Genomic DNA, 5,164 nt, shown 5'->3' on the forward strand with positions numbered 1-5,164 from the left:
GGACCGAGATTACAGCACCCTTGGTTCAGTTTCGCTGGCATGAAACGTGATCCTCAATAAGCCGTTGATGTTTTGACACGACTGATTAACTAAGACTCCCCCGATTAAGGCAACGTGCAGGAGGAAGTGGGATTTTGAAGGGAGGGGGAGGGGAGGGGCGGGGGGAGGGCTGTGCATCTGTGGCAGTGTGTTTGTGTGTGAAGAGGGTGGTCTCAGAGGATAGCCGTTGTCTTTCTCAGAAAAGTGAACTTGTTTCACCCAAGAGACAGATGAGCAATGTGTTAGGGCCTTGTGGTTTATGGACGGAGCTCAGTTCTCAGGCTGCCGGGGTTTTCACTAGAATAAAAGAAGAAACTCTTTACTTGGAAACAAGTGACAGTTGTGTCAGTTCGCTGCGACGCACAATGGTACAAATGTCAAACCGTCGAGCATCACTCAAGACTAAAGGTGTCTTCGGAAAAGGATGATATCTCTGACTCTCTGTGGCATCTTCAGTCATTGTGAAATATACTTCAGCAGCCACAAGCTGTAACACAGTAAACCAGGTGGTGTCAACTGTCCTGAAGCCCTCTGAGCGACTGCAGGGTGAAGAGAGGGAAATGTTCTCATGTGAGGTGTGACCAGCAGCACAATTCACTTCCTCTGCACGTTCCTCCGTTACGGCGCCGAGCGTTAACTCATCTTCAGGAGGCCGCCGTGTAAAGGTTGCGATAAGAACGCGACGTTTTTGCCTTATCTTATTCGCAAAGGAGGAATATATCCTGCCATGTTTTGTTTTTGATTCTCTTAATGTTAGAGGTCACAGGATCCTTGGGGAAGAAAGTGAAGGCTACTTGTTTATCGGTATTATTACGACGCAGCTTTTATTTCTCGTGGAAAATTGGCGTAAAAAGAAAATAAGAAAAGAAAAGAAAAGAAAAGAAAAGAAAAGAAAAGAAAAGAAAAGAAAAGAAAAGAAAAGAGGAAGAAATTTACACAGGTGCTTCCATAAGATCCACAAGATCTCGATCCAAATGAAGACCAGCACACCAGTATGATCAAATCATCAAAGTGAAGAAACATCTTTTGAAAATATAATCTAAGCCAAAAACTTTTTCTTTTTTTTAAGTTTTACTTTTATTTTGTCCTTTAACTGTGTATACCATTAGAAATAGAAAAACGACTGCCTCCGTAGAGACTAAGTAAAAACAAAAATTAAAAAAAATGGAAATCTTATTAAAATCCAAACAAATCAAGAGTCGGCGTTCCAACTGGGTCAGTGCAGAAAATTGAGAAAAGATTTGTTAAATTATTTTTTTTTTGCACAAATTCAGGTGCAAAGAGGGAAAAGGAAGATAAAACGGCTCAGAAAGGCCCCTACTGTGATCAGAGGTGCAAACACATTTCATTTCTGGCACTCTGCCTCTCGGTGTCCGTAACCGAGCACACTGAAATTAGGCTTGTTTTTGTCACTTCGTCTCCTGTTGTCCAAGGATGTGCCAGCTCAAAACACAATGAAATCACAATACCAGTACCTTCCTTACCACTGAAAAACAACAACGTATTTCACCGTTGTTAATGCAGTGAAATACGATGCAATATGATGCAGTTGTCGAGGTAGCAGCGTGAACAAATCCAGTAAGTCACATAAAGAATCACAGATCACTTTCAAGACCATAAATTCAAAGGACAAAGGAGGCAGTCCAAACATTCATGGTCAACATCCCTGTCAGGAAACACGCCTGATATGATTTCATATTTGCCATTCAAGGCCAAGTGTTGCCTCATTAAATTTTCAAATACCTTTAATAAAAAAGAAAAAAGATTCAAGACTATATATTCTCTTATTTGCTTTGTACGCTGCTTCTCTTCTGCACCTGAACCTGACAACTGGATGTGGGAAGTGTCGCCGTCTTCCCTCCCAAACCAGCTTCTAACGTCACAATAGTGACCGCATCCAAATATGAATAGCCTGAATATTCAATGAAAATACACGCGTGCACTCAGGCTCACATAAACATAAAGACGATAAAACGTGTTTTTACAGGACTTTTCTAAACAGATTTACAGAGTTTAACCCCTGAATTATAAACATTTCAAGACAGCAATGAGGCAAATAAAACTGTCCATAAAAATGACACAAAAGTAAAAGTAAAAGTAAATATAAAATAGTATAAATAAGTTAGAGACAATAAAACAATAATACAAAAAAACACAAGAAATGTTGGCAATAAAACTAAAAAAAAAAAAATCTAAAAAAACCCCATTTGTTTGAAGACGTGACTTGAAAGACATCACAAACAAAACCCAAACAAAGAACAATCTACGTTTGTGCGTCACTTCAGTCACCACAACTGAAAGACTGATTTATGAAAAGATAGTCTGTAAACTGTAGAAAGTATGAAGCTTTTATCCATCGTGTCATTTTTCTCCCGACACTGTCAAAGAGAAGTCCCTTTAATCCCTTAAAAAAAACATCCCCAAATTCAGTCAGTCACAGCTCCGCACATGCAAAACCAAAATAAACAACATCGTGGATGAAACTCAGATCGGTTCCATTTTATTTATATTTAGTGGCAAATCGCAACACACAAGTATCTCAAGGCACTTTACATGGTAAAAGTTCTGACAACGTAACAATTCAACAATTCCCATACGAACAACAGCTGGAAGGACAAAAATCGGAACTCCGACAGAACCGGGCCCAGAGGTGGGCGGGTATCCGCCTCGACTGGTCGGGGTGAGAGGAGAGCAGAGACGGAAAAGAACAGCATAGAGACACAGAAAACATCAAACTGTTGTGGGGTGCCAGAAACCGCAGACCAGAAACACGCAGCTCCGGAGATACTTGGTCAAAATAAACGCGTTAAAAAATTATTTTTTTAAAAACTACAGGAGCAAGAAGAACTGCATGGAGAAATAAAATGTAAAAAAAACCAACAATAAACAAAACAACAGGAGGGAGATGGCGTAAAGATCACGAGACACAACGGTGGCATTTAAATGCATGGAGAGCAGAGACAGAAAAGAACAGCGTGGAGGTACAGCAAACACGAAACTGATGCTGCGGGGTGGGGGGCAGTAATAGACCAGGGATACCCGCCAAAATAAAAGCACAGAAATATAGGAGAACTGCGTAGAGAAATAACAAACAATAAACAAAACAAAATAAGAGAGAGAAGAATATAAAGATGATGAGTGGCATATGAATACATGGAGAGTGAAGGAGAGAGAGGAGACTCCTGGGAGAAGCTCGCGGACCTTCAGGGTGGAGGAGGTTCAGGCACCATCTTCATATTTAATAGCAACTGGAAATCAATACATGACAGACAGCAAAGAAGACAATAACTTCTGTTTGGCAGCCCAAAAGCCAATATTCACAGATCCCCTGATCCTGCAGCTTCCAGCATGAATCTGTAATAAGATCTGAGGTGCATTTATCAAGTTCTTTAAAAAACTTGGATCAGTTTAGATTTCTCAGCTCCGGTCACGCCTCCTTATCTGTGCTCCGTGTTCGGACGCGCTTTTCGGGGCGAGATCAATCTTAAAACACCTCCGAGGAAAGGTTGACCCTGTGGCGCCAGATTAAATACAGCAGCAGCAACCCCACCACCCACCCCCTCACGGAGAGGGGGGTTCATTCATCTGGGTAGCAGAGTCGCCGTCTCCGCCTGCAGCAGCTGATGATGCAGCGTGAGCGAGAGCTTCTGCAGCGACGGCGGGAGATCAGCCGGCAGGAGAACAAGGTCGCCGCTGCCCACCGAGAAGAAGTCACGGCGACTTAACAGGCAGATTTTTTTCCGTGAGCTCTGCGGGCTCTACAACCACATTCGAGCTGCATTCATTCATTTTTTTAAAAAAGAAAGAAAATACAACAGAAGCTACACCCCATCTCCCCCCTCCTTTTTTTTTTTTTTTTTCTAGAACTCTCTCCCTGAAGGACTTTAAAACTCAACCAGGATTAAACCACTCTCCTTCCTCCCGTCTCCTCCTTCGCTCCCTCTCGTTTTCCCTTCCTCTCTCTCCCTGTCTGTTAGTGCAGCGATGCTGCAGCGGACACACCCATCCACTCTCTGCTGTCTCTCTTTGACCCTGAGAAGTTGTGCTGATGGTGCTGCAGTGGCAGTGGAGCGGGCCTGAAGCAAGACCTAAAAATTTTTTTTTTTTTTTTTTTTTTTAAATAAAGGGAGGGTGAAGAAATAGAAAGAAAAAGAGGAGTGAAATGGATTAAAAGGGCGTTTCGGTTAGTTTTTCTGATCGGCAGGAAACCTTCGATTTAATGTGGAGGGAACAAATAATGGATCCTGAAAAGCTTTTTTTTCTTTTTTTTATTTTAATGAAAAAAAGATGAGCACTTGTCGTTGCCATCATGTAATTATGTTTCTTAATGAGCCATTAACTGCAGTAGACTGGAAGTGGTCATAAAAGGCCAAAATAGGACGGCACAAATGAAAAATAACATTCAGTGAATGTGCAACTGGAAAATTGAATGTTTTTCATTAGCAGGAAGAAAAAAAACATGACTTGTCTGGTTACTCAGCCTTCACAAGGGTGGATCTAAAACATGGATGTTGACTCATTTAAAGGTTTTCTTTTGGGGGGGGGGATAACACTCCCTCGAGGTAAATGTGAAGACGAGGCTTTCTAAGTCAGTACTTTCATAATTGTACACCAAATGTGCCTTACAATGTGTCACTTCCTGGTTTTTGACCAACAGACACGATGCACACCAACTGGGATCTACCGTTTCCTCTTAACTCATCAGCACAACACAGTAAAAGTGTGCGAGCTTGGATTGTTTTGAAGGCAACTTGCAGTTTAGATTTTGGACTTCAGGATATTGAAGAGACACCCTTCTCTTAAATATTGATATTGAAACTCTCTTTTAACGCTTTCCACGAAAGCGAATAAAAGGTATTTCGCCACTTATGTCAAAATGAGTTATTTGAGGTACTGAAATGAAAGAAGCCGATCTCGTTTCAAAGAAGAAACATCTGCCCGCGCCACATTCAATCGAGGCATCTGATCTGAAATGTGTTTTCCTCGCTGCCCCGTTTTCTTGGTCAAAAGAGAGAATCTCGCTACTTTTCACGCGAGAAAAAAAACACCAAACCTTTCGCAATGAAACTTCCTCTCAGCCATCCGGAGACGACTCGAGATAAGAGGACAAACCCAACGAGGCGGC

Source organism: Brachyistius frenatus, unplaced genomic scaffold (assembly GCF_029030835.1).
Source record: "Brachyistius frenatus isolate BFR_SWC_R1_liver_20210118 unplaced genomic scaffold, ASM2903083v1 Contig_21, whole genome shotgun sequence".
NCBI lineage: Eukaryota > Metazoa > Chordata > Actinopteri > Embiotocidae > Brachyistius > Brachyistius frenatus.